Source organism: Triticum aestivum, chromosome 7A, assembly GCF_018294505.1.
Source record: "Triticum aestivum cultivar Chinese Spring chromosome 7A, IWGSC CS RefSeq v2.1, whole genome shotgun sequence".
Taxonomy (NCBI): domain Eukaryota; kingdom Viridiplantae; phylum Streptophyta; class Magnoliopsida; order Poales; family Poaceae; genus Triticum; species Triticum aestivum.
Window position 1 is genome coordinate 511,794,390 of NC_057812.1, and position 19,383 is coordinate 511,813,772.

Sequence of the window (19,383 nt, forward strand, 5' to 3'; positions counted from 1 at the left end):
CTCTTATAGCGTTGCTAGTTGCAGGTGAAGATTGGAGACCATTCCTTGTTGGAACATTTATTTACTTGTTGGGATATCATTATATTATATTGTTATCTAAATGCATCTATACACTTGGTAAAGGGTGGAAGGCTCGGCCTCTCGCCTAGTGTTTTGTTCCACTCTTGCCACCCTAGTTTTCGTCATATCGGTGTTATGTTCCCGGATTTTGCGTTCCTTACGCGGTTGGGTTATAATGGGAACCCCTTGATAGTTCACCTTGATTAAAGCTTTTCCAGCAATGCCCAACCTTGGTCTTACCATTTGCCACCTAGCCTCTTTTTCCCTTGGGTTTCCGGAGCCCGAGGGTCATCTTATTTAAACCCCCCCTGTAACGCCCCGAGACCGATGTGCCAGGTGTCGTTTAGTTATTCGCTGTTGTTGCCTTGTCATTGCTTGCGTGTCATGCATTACATATCATGTCATCATGCGCATTTCATTTGCATACGTGTTCGTCTCATGCATCCGAGAATTTTTCCCCGTTGTCCGTTTTGCATTCCGGCGCTTCGTTCTCCTCCGGTGGTCATTTCGAGCTTTCTTTTGTGTGTGGGGATTAAACATTTTTAGATTGGACCGAGACTTGCCAAGCGGCCTTGGTTTACTACCGGTAGACCGCCTGTCAAGTTTCGTATCATTTAGACTTTGTTTGATGCTCCAACGGTTAACCGAGGGACCGAAAAGGCCTCGTGTGTGTTGCAGCCCAACACCTCTCCAATTTGGCCCAAAACCCACCTAAACCTCCTCCATCATCTCGGTCGTTCGATCATGATCGCGTGGCCGAAAACCGCACCTCATTTGGACTCTCCTAGCTCCCTCTACCTATAAAAGAGCACCCCTCCCCGAAATTTCGGATCAATTCGCGGATGAAACCCTAGCTTCTCCTCCCCTCGCGCCGCCGGACGCGTCCACGCCACGCCGGACGTGTCCATCTCGCCGGCCACCTCACTCCCACCAATAGGAGCCCGCCACCTCAGCTCCACCGCTCCGCTCGACCAACCGCAGCGCGCCATGTCAGCGCCCGCGCCGCCCCACTTCGTCGGGGCCCGGAGCAGCCCAGATCCGGCCCTCCCGGGCCCGAGGCTCCCCGCCGCCACCGCAGAATTCCATCGCCAGCCGCCTCTTCGCCCGTCGCCTAGCGCCTCCCCGCCGACGACCATCGCCGCCCAGCGCCACCGCCCGCCTCCTCTCGCCGCCTCGCTGCCTCCATCGCTGGTCGCCACGTCCGCCATCGCCAGCCACCGCATCCGCCATCTCCACGTCGCCATCGCCCGGATCCGGCCACCTCCGGCCAGATCCGGCAGCCCCCGCGCCGTCCCCGACGTTCCCCATCACTCTCCGGCCCCCGCCGTTGCTGCGCCCTCGCCGGAGTTTCCTGGCGCCACCGCCGCCCCCCTGCCTCCCTCGATCCAGGCGGGATCGAGGAGGAGGACGCCCTGCGCCTCGTGGGCCTAGCCCAGCCTCCGCACCAGGCCAGCTCCAGCGCGTCGGCCGCGTTGGCCTCCCAGGCCCAGCGCCCGAGTCCGGCCCAGCGCGCCGCCCCCGCGTCGGCCTGCCTCCCCCTCCTTCCTGGGCCGAGCCCATGGGTGAGTCGCCCCCTCTCCTGTTTTCCCTATGGATCCATGTGCAGTTTCGGCCCATAGCCAATTTTTTCCCAGATCTGCGATTTAACGATTTATCCAGAGATTGCCAGTTTTGCAGATTAGTCCCCCTAGATCATGCATTTAATAACTCACTAACCGTGCATCGGATTAAAATGATTTATATATGAAACTTGCTCAGAATTTTGTGTAGATTAATAATATCCAACTTTCATCTATGTTTGAAATATTAAAAATGATGTTTGTTTAAATTTGCTCCTATGCCATGTTAAAATGATTTAATTCATAACTACATAACTGTAACTCCAAATTTAATAAACTTTATATGTAATTGGGGTAGAATTTTGCCTAGTTTATCATGGTGGCCTTACTTTGCATGTTTAACAACCCTAAAATTGTGTTTAGGGCAGAACAGGGCCTAATCTAAAATATACATATGGGGATTTACCGGAATTTGTTGTTTGTTGTTCCCGGCCTCATTTAAACTTGACTAGATAGGTAGTTTTGCTTTGCTTCACTCTCTTGCCATGTTTAACAACGTTTAATATTGTTGGGTACATAAACGAGATCGAACTAAATAATTGATGTGGTGCTCCGTCAATATGCAACTCGTTGCATATTGAGCTCCACTTAATTTGTAGTATTGTTTGTGCATACTGCCATGCCATGCTTCATTAAACCGAACATGCATCATACTTGATTGTGCATCATGCCATGTTCTTGTGTTGGTTGTTTACTATGTTGTTTGCTTCTTTCCGGTGTTGCGTCTTCGGGTTGTTTCCGGTAACGTCGTGTTGTGAGGATTCGTTCGATGTCTTCTTCATGGACTCGTTCTTCTTCCTTGCAGGATTTCAGGCAAGATGACCATACCCTCGAAATCACTTCTATCTTTGCTTGCTAGATGCTCGCTCTTTTGCTATGCCTATGCTGCGATACCTACCACTTGCTTATCATGCCTCCTACTTTGTTGAACCAAGCCTCTAACCCACCTTGTCCTAGCAAACCGTTGTTTGGCTATGTTACCGCTTTGCTCAGCCCCTCTTATAGCGTTATTAGTTGCAGGTGAAGATTGAAGTCTGTTCCTTGTTGGAACATGGAGATCGTTCCTTGTTGGAATATGTTTACTTGTTGGGATATCACTATATATCTTATTTAATTAATGCATCTATATACTTGGTAAAGGGTGGAAGGCTCGGCCTTATGCCTGGTGTTTTGTTCCACTCTTGCCGCCCTAGTTTCCGTCATATCGGTGTTATGTTCCCGGATTTTGCGTCCCTTACGTGGTTGGGCTATAATGGGAACCCCTTGACAGTTCGCCTTAAGTAAAGCTCTTCCAGCAATGCCCAACATTGGTTTTACCATTCGCCACCTAGCCTTTTCTTTCCCTTGGGTCGGCCAGCCCAAGGGTCATCTTTATTTTACCCCCCCCCCCGGGCCAATGCTCCTCTGAGTGTTGGTCCAAACTAGAGTCCTGTGCAGCGCCCCCTCGGGGAAACTCGAGGTTTGGTTTTAGTTGTATGGAGCGCTCATCTGAGTGTGCCCTGAGAAAGAGATATGTGCAGCTCCTATCGGGATTTGTCGGCACATTCGGGCGGTGTTGCTGGTTTAGTTTTACCCTGTCGAAATGTCTTGTTGTACCGGGATACCGAGTCTGATCGGAATGTCTCGGGTGGAGGTCTATTCCTTCGTTGACCGTGAGAGCTTGTTATGGGCTAAGTTGGGACACCCCTGCAGGGATTTGAACTTTCGAAAGCCGTGCCCGCGGTTATGGGCAGATGGGAATTTGTTAATGTCCGGTTGTAGAAAACCTGAAGTTGACCTTAATTAAAAAGAATCAACCGCATGTGTAACCGTGATGGTCTCTTTCCGGCGGGGTCCGGGAAGTGAACACGGTTGTTGGAGTTATGCTTGACGTAGGTTGTCCAGGATCACTTCTTGATCATACTTTTATCGATCGCGCTTTGTCCTCTCTTCTCGCTCTCATTTGCGTATGTTAGCCACCATATATGCTAGCCGCTTGCTGCAGCTCCACCTCATACCTGTACTTTACCCATTTGCTTAAATAGTCTTGATCGCGAGGGTGCGAGATTGCTGAGTCCCCGTGGCTCACAGATACTTCCAAAACCAGTTTGCAGGTGCCGATGAGTCCGTGCAGATGACGCAACCAAGCTCAGGAGGAGCTCGATGAAGATCTTGCTCTTTGTGTTGTTTCGTTCTAGTTGATCAGTAGTGGAGCCCAGTTGGGGTCGATCGGGGACCTTGTCGCATTTGGGGTTCTTCTTTTATTTTGGTTCCGTAGTCGGACCATGAGTATATTTGGATGATGTAATGTTTTATTCATGTAATTGTGTGAAGTGGCGATTGTAAGCCAACTATGTATCTCTTTCCCTTATGAATTACATGGGTTGTGTAAAGATTACCTCACTTGCGACATTGCTTTCAATGCGGTTATGCCTCTAAGTCGTGCTTCGACACGTGGGAGATATAGCCGCATCGAGGGCGTTACAAGTTGGTATCAGAGCCTTCCCCGACCTTAGGAGCCCCATTGCTTGATCGTTTTTAGCGGCCGAGTTGTGTCTAGAAAAATGTTTTGAGTCATTTAGGAATTATATATCGGAGAGTTTAGGAATTCTTTTTACTTCCCAGTCTCCTCATCACTCTGGTAAGGCATCCTGACATAGAGTTTTGACTCTTCTCTTCTCAAATTTCACTAAAAAATTTTTAGGATCACGCGGGTATCTTGGAATCGTTCCGATGGTTTTATGATGAGAACATTGTCTTGGTGTCTCCTGTCAGGGGTTTTGTGGAAGTGTCCCGAGGAGTTGAGCTCTGAGGTGTTGTCATCATAATTTTATCGTTGCAATTCTGGAATACCTGAGTTTAGTACGCCGACATCGAAAATCTCTTTTATGCAGTTCGTTGGTGAGATAACCTCGACGCCACCCAGTACTGGGGCGGGAGTTCGGGAGTATCGCCATAACTTGTATAACGGATGCTTTTCGAAGGTTGAGGTAGATGATTTCCGAAGGTTTCTTGGTTATGTGTTGAAGGATGGATACAGCTGGATGTAGATTTGCTAGTTTGGGTGAGATATTATGCTTCCCCTGTATCCCCAACACCTGATTGCATAACCGGAAAATTTCGGGAGTTTCATAGGTGGGAATTCAAGTAGCTCTTAGGATATCTTTCCGATGGATGTATGATATGAAATTGGGGTTCGACGTCTAGTGGTCTGCCTATCCACGGTCGGTTTTACAGTGGTCTCATTGTGTCTTAAAGAGTCCTTGGCTATGCCGACTCGGGGACGCTTCGTATGTCATGTGCACTGCCTTGTACATGATGGTGCTGTACGATCGAGCCTGTGTAGGCCCCACCACGAAAACTTCGGACGAAATCTCTATCATATGTTTGTTCCGGCTTATTCTGCAAGCCAACCCCTTGTTTTTGTTTTGAGTTGTGGTATTCGAGTTGCTTCAATGTCAAGTGTTGATTCCATACCTTCCCGAAACAGTGTTCTCATACTCCGATGTGAATACTAATCCTTCTTGATCATCAAGATTGTGTTGTCAATCCTTTTCAACCAGCGTGTTTTCTCTTCAAGTGGATTCGATCACTTCAACATTCGCAAGATTCAATCTCAGCTTTCTCAACGGTGTTTGTTTCATCCGTCTCCAAGTTGCCTTTGTTTTTCCCGCCCTCCCACCCTTGTTTTTCTTAAAGGATTCAGATTTCTTCATCAAGTATCCATCTTATTCATGTGAAGCCTCCCCACTTTTTTTCCGTCAATATTCTTACCCGGTGTTGCTCATGAAGATTCTAACGGAGCCTCAAGTTTATCATTCTTTGTTCTTTTATCTTCCCCGGTGTTCTCAATGCAATCTTTCGATGGTGATCACATCCTTTTCCTTGTTTCAAATGTGTCCTCATGCCGGTGCTCATCATATTCATTCATTTCTCGCTATTCAATTATTCCGGAGTGCTCAAGATATCTCGAAGATTTGTGCTTACACTCTGCTTTCATTCAAGCTCTTTCGAGGATGTCCCCTCATTCAAGTCATTTAATTCAACCGGTGATTTCTCTCTTTTGAATCGTTCAACGGTGTTTCTTTTGAGTGGGCCCTAACCCACAGGTCTTTTCCCAGGATCTTACCTGACTCTTCTTATTTTCCCGGAGTTAATCTCAAATTCTTTTCAAAGTTGATGTAAATGATTCATCAGTCAAATGTTTTCTCCAAGATCCTTCAAATTCTTTTCATCGTTGGCTCAACCTTTCCATTCTTCATCCCGGAGTGCCTCAACAATTCTTGGGGGTGTTTCCCGTTGTAATTCTCAGATTTTTGAAGACCGAAGAAGAGTTTCTCTTTAATCTTGCTCCATTCTCTTCAAGATTCATGATTCTAGCTTGTTGCCATCCTCTCGTAATTGTTTTGATCGTGAGAATTCTTTCCACCTATCCGGAGTAATTCAAGAGTCGTCTCAGTTTTATTATCCGGAGTCCATCAATTCAGGTTTATTCATTCTCAGCTTTCAGTTATCGTTCTCCTAATCTTACCGGTGCATCGATCAATTATCCTCTAACCAGTTCTTGATCTCTTCATTCTCATGTAACCAAATCCTAGCAAGCATTTTCGTTCATTTGCTAATTCTTCCCGGTGTTTCTTTATCTTTTCTTCGTTCTTTTTCAATTTTTACGGTGGTTCATTCAAGAGTTTTCTTCCTTTGTGTATCATATCTATGCATTTGTGATTTTCAAATTCTACCGGTGGTTCATTGAAGACCTTCTCAAGTTTGATATATCTCTTTTAGTCCTTTCTACGAGAATAAGTAGTATGCCAAATCCATTGTTTGTCATCAATTTAATTGGTGAGGAATAAGCATAATGTAATTCTTATTCTTGTTTCATCGAGTTTGCTCAATTCCTGTTTTTTTCCGGAGTGGTTCATCATACTTATTCTTGTTTCAAGTGCTCATTTTTTCTTTCCCGAAGTTCCAAGCTCTCGCAATTATGTAATCACGGAGATCTATCTAAATCTGTACAAGGTTCCACCTTGTGTTTTCAACTACCCTTTCTTTCCGTTTGATCATCCTTTTGTTACCGGAGTTCTTCATGAAGGTTCCACTTGTTGGTTCATAGAGGATTTATTTCCTTTTCGAAGTGTTCATCGAGATTCTTTTCAAAGGAGCTCAAGCTTTCTTCATCTTGCTATCCGGAGTACAATTCTTTCTACCGTGTCATTTGAGGTGGTGTTATGTCATTCTTGATAATTTGAATTCATGTTTCTTCGTTCACATGTTGTCATGAATGAGATATTTCAAATCCATCAATCTCGTCATTGGAGTTATCTTGGGTTATATTTCACCTAAAGCCTTCCCTAAGGATTGTTGCTATCTATGGTGTTTAGAAATGATCCAAGTTCTTCTTTTATCCTTCCGGTGAAATAGTTTCTCGTCTCCTTGCTGATATCAATCCAATCTATTGGTTCCGTTAGTGGCAAAATTTCACCTCATAGTTTTGAGATGTTTTTCCATAAGCCCACTACAAACTTATTCGTTTTGTTGTTGGTCTTTTCCAACAACTACGTTTTAACCTTCTTGGAAGGTTGCCTTCCAAGATCATTGGTGGCAGAAGTTGTCATTTTCTTCTCAATTCCTTCTTTTTCATTTATCTATCATCTATTTTTTTCTTCCGGAGGCATTGTAATGTTGCTCTCTTCAACTCATCTTCTTGTTTCGTCAGGATCATGTTCTTTCCTTTGCTTATCCATTCGACCGGAGTGTTGTGTTTTCATGCCAGTTCTCTCATCTTATCAAGTTTCACATCCTTTCTCAACCGGAGTGCTGTCTAAAATCGTTCTTACCCATTGTACCATTCTTTCATTAGTTCTGAAGGTAGTATGTTGTTGATCTCATCAAGCATCCTCTCATCTTGTCAAGTTCTTGTTATTTCCTTCCATTTGTAGTCGAAGTGCTGTCCAAATTATATCATTCTTAATCCTTCTCTATCTTGTTTTAACCGGAATGGTTTCAAGATATATCTTGCCCTTCAACCTTAGGGTTTTTTTTCTTCGCAATGTTCTTTGTTCCTCTCTTCTAACAGAGTGTTTTCAGCTTCGATCATCTCCGTTGTATTCTTTTCTCGATTTGGCTTAACCTTTTCAAGGTTCGTGGTTTCACTCATTGGTCAAAGAAGCAACTTAGTTTTACCTCTCCTCTCTTCCTTCCGTTGTTTCCCCGGTGCCATTCTAGATCTCGGGACGAGATCCTCTTATAGTGGTGGAGTGTTGTAACGCCCCAAGACCGATGTGCCAGGTGTCGTTCAGTTATTCGCTGTTGTTGCCTTGTCATTGCTTGCGTGTTATGCATTACATATCATGTCATCATGCGCATTTCATTTGCATACGTGTTCGTCTCATGCATCCGAGAATTTTTCCCCGTTGTCCGTTTTGCATTCCGGCGCTTCGTTCTCCTCCGGTGGTCATTTCGAGCTTTCTTTTGTGTGTGGGGATTAAACATTTCCGGATTGGACCGAGACTTTCCAAGCGGCCTTGGTTTACTACCGGTAGACCGCCTGTCAAGTTTCGTACCATTTGGACTTCGTTTGATACTCCAACGGTTAACCGAGGGACCGAGAAGGCCTCGTGTGTGTTGCAGCCCAACACCTCTCCAATTTGGCCCAAAACCCACCTAACTCTGCTCCATCATCTCGGTCGTTCGATCACGATCGCGTGGCCGAAAACCGCACCTCATTTGGACTCTCCTAGCTCCCTCTACCTATAAAAGAGCACCCTCCCCGAAATTTCGGATCAATTCGCGGATGAAACCCTAGCTTCTCCTCCCCTCGCGCCGCCGGACGCGTCCACGCCGCGCCGGACGTGTCCATCTCGCCGGCCACCTCACTCCCACCAATAGGAGCCCGCCACCTCAGCTCCACCGCTCCGCTCGACCAACCGCAGCGCGCCATGTCAGCGCCCGCGCCGCCCCACTTCGGCGGGGCCCGGAGCAGCCCAGATCCGGCCCTCCCGGGCCCGAGGCTCCCCGCCGCCACCGCAGAATTCCATCGCCAGCCGCCTCTTCGCCCGTCGCCTAGCGCCTCCCCGCCGACGAGCATCGCCGCCCAGCGCCACCGCCCGCCTCCTCTCGCCGCCTCGCTGCCTCCATCGCCAGTCGCCGCGTCCGCCATCGCCAGCCACCACATCCGCCATCTCCACGTTGCCATCGCCCGGATCCGGCCACCTCCGGCCAGATCCGGCAGCCCCCGCGCCGTCCCCGGCGTTCCCCATCACTCTCCGGCCCCCGCCGTTGCTGCGCCCTCGCCGGAGTTTCCTGGCGCCGCCGCCGCCCCCCTGCCTCCCTCGATCCAGGCGGGATCGAGGAGGAGGACGCCCTGCGCCTCGTGGGCCCAGCCCAGCCTCCGCACCAGGCCAGCTCCAGCGCGTCGGCTGCCTTGGCCTCCCAGGCCCAGCGCCCGAGTCCGGCCCAGCGCGCCGCCCCCGCGTCGGCCTGCCTCCCCCTCCTTCCTGGGCCGAGCCCATGGGTGAGCCGCCCCCCTCTCCTGTTTGCCCTATGGATCCATGTGCAGTTTCGGCCCATAGCCAATTTTTCCCAGATCTGCGATTTAACGATTTATCCAGAGATTGCCAGTTTTGCAGATTAGTCCCCCTAGATCATGCATTTAATAACTCACTAACCGTGCATCGGATTAAAATGATTTATATATGAAACTTGCTCAGAATTTTGTGTAGATTAATAATATCCAACTTTCATCTATGTTTAAAATTTTAAAATGCTGTTTGTTTAAATTTGCTCCTATGCCATGCTAAAATGATTTAATTCATAACTAAATAACCGTAACTCCGAATTTAATAAACTTTATATGTAATTGGGGTAGAATTTTGCCTAGTTTATCATGGTGGCCTTACTTTGCATGTTTAACAACCCTAAAATTGTGTTTAGGGCAGAACAGGACCTAATCTAAAATATACATATGGGGATTTACCAGAATTTGTTGTTTGTTGTTCCCGGCCTCATTTAAACTTGACTAGATAGGTAGTTTTGCTTTGCTTCACTCTCTTGCCATGTTTAACAACGTTTAATATTGTTGGGTACATAAACGAGATCGAACTAAATAATTGATGTGGTGCTCCGTCAATATGCAACTCGTTGCATATTGAGCTCCACTTAATTTGTAGTATTGTTTGTGCATATTGCCATGCCATGCTTCATTAAACCGGACATGCATCATACTTGATTGTGCATCATGCCATGTTCTTGTGTTGGTTGTTTACTATGTTGTTTGCTTCTTTCCGGTGTTGCGTTCTTCGGGTTGGTTCCGGTAACGTCGTGTTGTGAGGATCCGTTCGACTACGTCCGTTTTCTTCATGGACTCGTTCTTCTTCCTTGCGGGATTTCAGGCAAGATGACCATACCCTCGAAATCACTTCTATCTTTGCTTGCTAGATGCTCGCTCTTTTGCTATGCCTATGCTGCGATACCTACCACTTGCTTATCATGCCTCCTACTTTGTTGAACCAAGCCTCTAACCCACCTTGTCCTAGCAAACCGTTGTTTGGCTATGTTACCACTTTGCTCAGCCCCTCTTATAGCGTTATTAGTTGCAGGTGAAGATTGAAGTTTGTTCCTTGTTGGAACATGGAGATCGTTCCTTGTTGGAATATGTTTACTTGTTGGGATATCACTATATATCTTATTTAATTAATGCATCTATATACTTGGTAAAGGGTGGAAGGCTCGGCCTTATGCCTGGTGTTTTGTTCCACTCTTGCCGCCCTAGTTTCCGTCATATCGGTGTTATGTTCCCGGATTTTGCGTCCCTTACGCGGTTGGGCTATAATGGGAACCCCTTGACAGTTCGCCTTAAGTAAAGCTCTTCCAGCAATGCCCAACATTGGTTTTACCATTCGCCACCTAGCCTTTTCTTTCCCTTGGGTCGGCCAGCCCAAGGGTCATCTTTATTTTACCCCCCCCCCCGGGCCAGTGCTCCTCTGAGTGTTGGTCCAAACTAGAGTCCTGTGCAGCGCCCCCTCGGGAAAACTCGAGGTTTAGTTTTAGTTGTATGGAGCGCTCATCTGAGTGTGCCCTGAGAACGAGATATGTGCAGCTCCTATCGGGATTTGTCGGCACATTCGGGCGGTGTTGCTGGTTTAGTTTTACCCTGTCGAAATGTCTTGTTGTACCGGGATACCGAGTCTGATCGGAATGTCTCGGGTGGAGGTCTATTCCTTCGTTGACCGTGAGAGCTTGTTATGGGCTAAGTTGGGACACCCCTGCAGGGATTTGAACTTTCGAAAGCCGTGCCCGCGGTTATGGGCAGATGGGAATTTGTTAATGTCCGGTTGTAGAAAACCTGAAGTTGACCTTAATTAAAAAGAATCAACCGCGTGTGTAACCGTGATGGTCTCTTTCCGGCGGGGTCCGGGAAGTGAACACGGTTGTTGGAGTTATGCTTGACGTAGGTAGTTCAGGATCACTTCTTGATCATACTTTTATCGATCGTGCTTTGCCCTTCTCTTCTCGCTCTCATTTGCGTATGTTAGCCACCATATATGCTAGTCGCTTGCTGCAGCTCCACCTCATACCTTTACTTACCCATTAGCTTAAATAGTCTTGATCGCGAGGGTGCGAGATTGCTGAGTCCCCGTGGCTCACAGATACTTCCAAAACCAGTTTGCAGGTGCCGATGAGTCCGTGCAGATGACGCAACCAAGCTCAGGAGGAGCTCGATGAAGATCTTGCTCTTTGTGTTGTTTCGTTCTAGTTGATCAGTAGTGGAGCCCAGTTGGGGTCGATCGGGGACCTTGTCGCATTTGGGGTTCTTCTTTTATTTTGGTTCCATAGTCGGACCATGAGTATATTTGGATGATGTAATGTTTTATTCATGTAATTGTGTGAAGTGGCGATTGTAAGCCAACTATGTATCTCTTTCCCTTATGAATTACATGGGTTGTGTAAAGATTACCTCACTTGCGACATTGCTTTCAATGCGGTTATGCCTCTAAGTCGTGCTTCGACACGTGGGAGATATAGCCGCATCGAGGGCGTTAAACCCCCCCCCCCCGGGCCAGTGCTCCTCTGAGTGTTGTTCCGACTGAGCTGCCTGCGGGGCCACCTCGGGGAAACTTGAGGGTTGGTTTTACTCGTAGCTAGTCTCATCTGAGTGTGCCCTGAGAACGAGATATGTGCAGCTCCTATCGGGATTTGTTGGCACATTCGGGAGGTGTTGCTAGTATTGCTTTAACCTGTCGAAGTATCTTGAAGAACCGAGATACCGAGTCTGATCGGAACGTCTCGGGAGGAGGTCTATTCATTCGTTGACCATGAGAGCTTGTCATGGGCTAAGTTGGGAGTCCCCTGCAGGGATTTGAACTTTCGAAAGCCGTGCCTGCGGTTATGGGCAGATGTGAATTTATTAATGTCCGGTTGTAGATAACTTGAACCTTAACTTAATTAAAATGAATCAACTGAGTGGGTTACCATGATGGCCTCTTCTCGGCGGAGTCCGGGAAGTGGACACAGTGTTGGAGTAATGCTTGCCACAGGTTGCCCTCTTTAGTTATGCGCTCGCGCTTTGCCTCCTCTTCTCGCTCTCTTTTGCGAACAGGTTAGCCACCATATATGCTAGTCGCTTGCTGCAGCTCCACATATATACCTTGCCTTTCCTATAAGCTTAAATAGTCTTGATCGCGAGGGTGCGAGATTGCTGAGTCGCTCTGGCTCACAGATTACTATTACACCAGATGCAGGGCCTGATGATTCCACTCCAGGTGACGCGCTTGAGCTTAAGTGGGAGTTCGACGAGGACTCTCAATGATACTATGTTTCCTTTCCTGATGATCAGTAGTGGTGCCCAGTTGGGGGTGATCGGGACCGTGTCGCATGTTGGGTTATCTTTTATTTTGGCGCCGTAGCCAGGCCATGAGTGTTTGGATGATGTAATGTTATTTATGTACTTGATTGACGTGGCGAGTGTAAGCCAACTATGTTATCTCCCCTTTTGTTATCTATATTACATGGGATGTTGTGAAGATTGCCTAACTTGCGACATATGCCTTCAATGCGATTATGCCTCTAAGTCGTGCCTCGACACATGGGAGATATAGTCGCATCGAGGGTGTTACAAGTAGGATCTCTTAACATGTGGGTTTGGGAAGTAGATGATGAGGTAGAACCTATTGCCCTTTTATCATCACCCCTTGGGAGTTACTTCTACGTTATGCTTATATTGCCATGCTATGCTCGTAGACGTGGATTGGGTATGAGTGTATCCATGATAGATGTGAGATTCTTAATTAATTGTTTACTTAAGGTGGATACTTAAATACACATCTGGGTGGATTGGTTGTGGGCACCTGGAGAATCCAGTGTTGTCCTAGGATATCCCGGAGTACCCGTGAGATCATCCTATGGTTCGCCACCTAGGCTCAAAGGGATCATAAGATTATTCATGATAGAAACTTCCGTGTCCAGCCACAAGCTATTATGGGCTCTAGCATAGTTGAGTATGTTGCATGACCTCTTTCAGTGGTGGGCTAGCAGATGTAGGGGAAAGTAGGTGTAACTGTCCACCCAGAGTTAAGAGTAAATGTTTCTGAAAGACTGTGTCTCTTTCATCCGTTTCTCAAACATCATGTAGTGCGAGAAATCCAACAGAGGAGATCGAGTCTTGTGGGGAAAAGTGCGCAAACCTCTGCAGAGTGTACAAACTAATATGTTGGGTTATTAATACTGTTTAATTGGGATTGAGTTGGAGGAAACCTTCTCAATGTTTAACAACTACCATGATATTTAAATAAATGTATTCCTTTGTTGTAGGGAAAAATTGGCTTTTCGCAAAAACATTATAACCGTAGAGCCTCCACCAGCCTCATATGCATGTTGTGATAGTCTTTACTTATTCATTGCTCTACTGTGTTATCTTGCCAGCATATTCCATGTGCTGACCCGTTTCGGGATGCAACATATCATGTTGTAGACTTTTCAGACGGAGAGTAAGGTGCGCTAGGTCGTTGTTGTGCACTGAGCTATGTTGTTGGAGTTGATGGACTCACTTTATCTTCCAAGCCTTTCGTTGTTCTCGTATTTAGATGGCCTTAAGCCATATTATTGTATTAAGCTCTCTCTTGAGACTATCGATGTAATAAGTGTGTGATTGCTACTCTATTATAGATCCTTCGAAGTATTGTGTGTGTCAGCATTACCGATCCAGGGATGACACTTATGAACTGAGATTCGACCGTTTAAGGTCGGGTCGCTACATCACGTCCGTGACAAGTAGACCGAAAGGATTCTGCATCTACTACTATTACTCCACACATCGACCGCTATCCAGCATGCATCTAGAGTATTAAGTTCATAAGAACAGAGTAACGCATTAGGCAAGGTGACATGATGTAGAGGGATAAACTCAAAGCAATATGATATAAACCCCATCTTTTTATCCTTGATGGCAACAATACAATATGTGCCTTGTTTCCCCTGCTGTCACTGGGAAAGGACACTTCAAGATTGAACCCAAAGCTAAGCACTTCTCCCATTGCAAGAAAGATCAATCTAGTAGGCCAAACCAAACTGATAATTCGAAGAGACTTGCAAAGATAACAAATCATAAATAAAAGAATTCAGAGAAGAATCAAATATTGTTCATAGATTATCTTGATCATAAACCCACAATTCATCGGATCTCGACAAACAAACTGCAAAAAGAATTACATCGAATAGATCTCCAAGAAGATCGAGGAGAACTTTGTATTGAGATCTAAAGAGAGAGAAGAAGCCATATATCTAATAACTATGGACCTGAAGGTCTGTGGTAAACTACTCACACATCATCGGAGAGGCTATGGTGTTGATGTAGAAGCCCTCCATGATTGATTCCCCCTCCGGCGGAGCTCCAGAAAAGGCCCCAAGATGGTATCTCTTGGGTACAAAAGGTTGCGGTGGTGGAAATAGGGTTTTGTGGTGCTCCTGGATGTTTTTAGGGTATATGGATATATATATAGGAGGAAGAAGTAGGTCGGTGGATCTGCGAGGGGCCCACGAGGGTTGGGGGCGTGCCCATGGGGGCAGGCCCACCTCCATGCCTCGTGGCCTCCTTGCTTCTTTCTTGACGTCCACTCCAAGTCCCCTGGATCACATTTGTTCCAAAAATAACTCTCCCGAAGGTTTCATTCCGTTTGGATTCCGTTTGATATTCCTTTTCTACGAAATACTGAAATAGGCAAAAAAAACAGCAATTTGCACTGGGCCTTGGGTTAGTAGGTTAGTCCCAAAAATAATATAAAAGTGTATAATAAAGCCCATTAAACATCCAAAACAGATAACATAATAGCATGGAACAATAAAAAATTATAGATACGTTGGAGATGTATCATTCACTTATATCTTTTGAGTATGGCTTTATAGAATGCTTCATGTGCTTCACTTATATCATTTGAAGTTTGGATTGCTTGTTTCTCTTCACTTAGAAAACTCTCTTATATTATATGCACTCTCACCCTTCCATCATTGCTAGCCTCTTCAGTACCGTGCATTGCCCTTTCTCACCTTGAGAGTTGGTGCAAACTACGCCGGTGCATCTAAACCCCGTGATATGATATGCTCTATCACACATAAGTCTCCTTATATCATCCTCAAAACAGCCACCATACCTACCTATCATGGCATTTCCATAGCCATTACAAGATATATTGCCATGCAACTCCCATCATCATCATATACACGACTTGAGCATTTATTGTCATATTGCTTTGCATGATCGTAAGATAGCTAGCATGATGCTTTCATGGCTTGTCTGTTTTTTGATTTCATTGCTACACTAGATCATTGCACATCTCGGTACACCACCGGAGGCATCCATATAGAGTCAGATCTTTGTTCTAGTATCGACTTGTAATATTGAGGTGTAAGTAAATAAAAGTGTGATGATCATCATTATTAAAATATTGTCCCATGTGAGGTTATCAAAATAAAATTGGCCAAAGAAGCCCCCCCCCCCAAAAGAAAAAGAGAGAGGCCAAAGAAGCCTACAAAAAAAGAAAAAAATAGAAAATGAGAGAAAAGAGAGAAGGGACAATGTTACTATCCTTTTACCATACTTGTGCTTCAGAGTAGCACCATGTTCTTCATATAGAGAGTCTCTTGAGTTATCACTTTTATATACTAGTGGGAATTTTCATTATAGAACTTGGCTTGTATATTCCAATGATGGGATTCCTCAAATGCCCAAGGTATTCATGAGCAAGCAAGTTTGATTCACACCCACTTAGTTTCAGTTTGAGCTTTCATACACTTATAGCTCTTAGTGCATCCGTTGCATGGCAATCCCTACTCCTCGCATTGACATCAATTGATGGGCATCTCCATAGCCCATTGATTAGCCGCGTCGATGTGAGACTTTCTCCTTTTTGTCTTCTCCACACAACCTTCACCATCATATTCTATTCTGCCTATAGTGCTATGTCCATGGCTCATGCTCATGTATTGCGTGAAAGTTGAAAAGGTTTGAGAACATTAAAAGTATGAAACAATTGCTTGGCTTGTCATCGGGGTTGTGCATGATTTGAATATTTTGTGTGTTGAAGATGGAGCATAGCCAGACCATATGATTTTGTAGGGATAACTTTCTTTGGCTGTGTTATTTTGAAAAGACATGATTGCTTTATTAGTATGCTTGAAGTATTATTGTCTTAATGTCAAATGATAGACTATTGTTTTGAATCACTCGTGTCTTAATATTCATGCCATGATTAGATTACATGATCAAGATTATGCTAGGTAGCATTCCACATCAAAAATTATCTTTTTTATCATTTACCTACTCGAGGACGAGCAAGAATTAAGCTTGGGGATGCTGATATGTCTCCGTCGTATCTATGATTTTTTATTGTTCTATGCCAATATTATACAACTTTCGTATGCTTTTGGCAACTTTTTATACTATTTTTGGGACTAACATATTGATGCAGTGCCCAGTGACAGTTCCTGTTTGTTGCATGTTTTTTGTTTCGCAGAAAATCCATATCAAACGGAGTCCAAACAGGATAAAAATTGACGGAGATTTTTTGGAATATATCTGATTTCTGGGAAGAAGAATCAACGCGAGACGATGCCCGAGGGGGCACGTGGCAGGGGGACGCGCCCCAGGGGGTCAGGCGCGCCCTGGGCCCCCGTGGCCACCCCGTAAGGCGGTTGGTGCCCTTCTTTCGCCGCAAGAAAGCCAATATCTGGATAGAAATCGTGTTAAAATTTTAGCCCAATTGGAGTTACGGATCGCCGGGAATATAAGAAATGGTGAAAGGCCAGAATCTGGAACACAGAAAACAGAGAGAGACAGAGAGACATATCCAATCTCGGAGGGGCGCTTGCTCCTACGCTGCCATGGAGGCCATGGACCAGAGGGGAAACCCTTCTCCCATCTAGGGAGAAGGTCAAGGAAGAAGAAGAAGGGGAGCTCTCTCCCCCTCTCTCCCGGTGGTGCCGGAACGCCGTTGGGGCCATCATCGTGTGACGGCGATCTACACCAACACCTCCGTCATCTTCACCAACATCTTCATCACCTTCCCCCATCTATCTACAGCGGTCCACTCTCCCGCGACCCGATGTACCCTCTACTTGAACATGGTTCTTTATGCTTCATATTATTATCCAATGATGTGTTGCCATCCTATGATGTCTGAGTAGATTTTCGTTGTCCTATCGGTAATTGGTGAATTGCTATGATTGGTTTAATTTGCTTGTGGTTATGTTGCTATCCTTTGGTGCCCATCATATGAGCGCGCGTGTGGATCACACCATAGGGTTAGTTGTATGTTGGCAGTACTATGTATTGGAAGGCAAGAGTGATAGAAGCTTCAACCTAGCATAGAAATTGATGCATATGGGATTGAAGGGGGACCAATATATTTAATGCTATGGTTGGGTTTTACCTTAATGAACGTTAGTAGTTGTGGATGCTTGCTAATAGTTCCAATCATAAGTTCATAGAACTCCAAGTCAGGGATGACATGCTAGCAGTGGCCTCTCCCACATAAAACTTGCTATCGGTCTAGTAAAGTAGTCAATTGCTTAGGGATAACTTCGCAACTCCTACCACCACTTTTCCACACTCGCTATACTAATTTTATTGCTTCTTTATCTAAACAGCCCCTAGTTTTTATTTACGCGCTCTTTATTATCTTGCAAACCTATCCAACAACACCTAAAAATTACTTCTAGTTTCATACTTGTTATAGGTAAAGCGAATGTTAAGCGTGCATAGAGTTGTATCGGTGGTCGATAGAACTTGAGGGAATATATGTTTGTTCTACCTTTAGCTCCTCTTTGGGTTCGACACTCTTACTTATTGAAAGAGGCTACAATTGATACCCTATACTTGTGGGTTATCATTCCCCTCTATTTTTTTGTTTTTAAACTTTATAAAAGCACTAAATAGAAATAAATGACTCTCTAAAACTTTCGGGTTATCTCCCTAGCAGCGCTTTCTTTAAAGCCATTGAGCTAGGCATAAAGTGCTCAAGTAAGGATCCACCCGGATCCCAAGGTATATCAAAGCCAATTTTAATTAACAATGATTTGGCATTTAGTAGTGAGCACAAAGCAACATATATCATGCAATGACGAAGTATAACTCTCTTCCTATGCACCGGCATGTCATACAAGAACAATTCATGAACCTCAAGTAATGGCCAATACATAGCATAAGCGGTTTCTTGCAATTTTTTCATGTTGGAAACATAGAGAGGTGGATATGTAGTTCCTCTCTCATAATAATTGCAAGTAGGAGCAGCAAGCACATGGATATTATACTCATTAAAATTATCATGTGTATCGGTAAAAGGCAACACATCAATGTAATCCTTAATAAGAGAAAACTTTTCTCCGATATAGTGTAGTTGAGAGAATCCAAAAATATAATAGGACTATCATGTGTGGGTGCAATAGCAACAATTTCATTCTTAACAAAAGGAACTATAGCAAGTTCATCTTCATAAGCATAATTCATATTGGCATCTTGGCTACAAGCATAGCAACCATCAAATTCATGAAAAAGATATATTTCAAATGAATCAACGGGATCATAGCACTCATCCTTCGGTAAGAACGAAGGGAAATTAAACAATGTATGAGTTGAAGAGTTACTCTCATTAGAAGGTGGGCACGAGTGATCAATCCGCTCTTCCTCCGCTTGTTCTTCTCTCTCCTCATCATCTTTTTTCATCATATGAGCTCATAGTTTCATCAATTCCTTCTTCCATAGACTCCTGTGAAATATTAGTCTCTTCTTGGACAGAGGAGACTCTCTCAATAAATTCATCAATATCGGAATTGAATTTATAATTATCATAGCAATATTTAAGGATAGCAAAATATTCAGGTCTATAAACCGAATCATCAAAATCTTCAAACTTTTCAAACAAAGATTCAATTTCATAAGCACCCTTAAAAGCAATGAATTCCTCTATTCGTTCCACATCATAGTAATCATATATACCATTAGCATAAGAATCTAGGGTTTCATTATCATTAAATTTGCATGAAAAGGGAAGGTGTGGAGCATTCATCCTAGAGCAACAAGTATAATCATATCTCTGGCATAAATTCCAAGCATACCAATGCAACATGTGAATTTGATCCCATAAAAGTTTCCCTTTTGTGTCAAGCAATAATCCCTAAAGTACTCACGTTGATCCAACGTTACTCCCATTATCAAGTTGAATGGGGTTTACTCAGG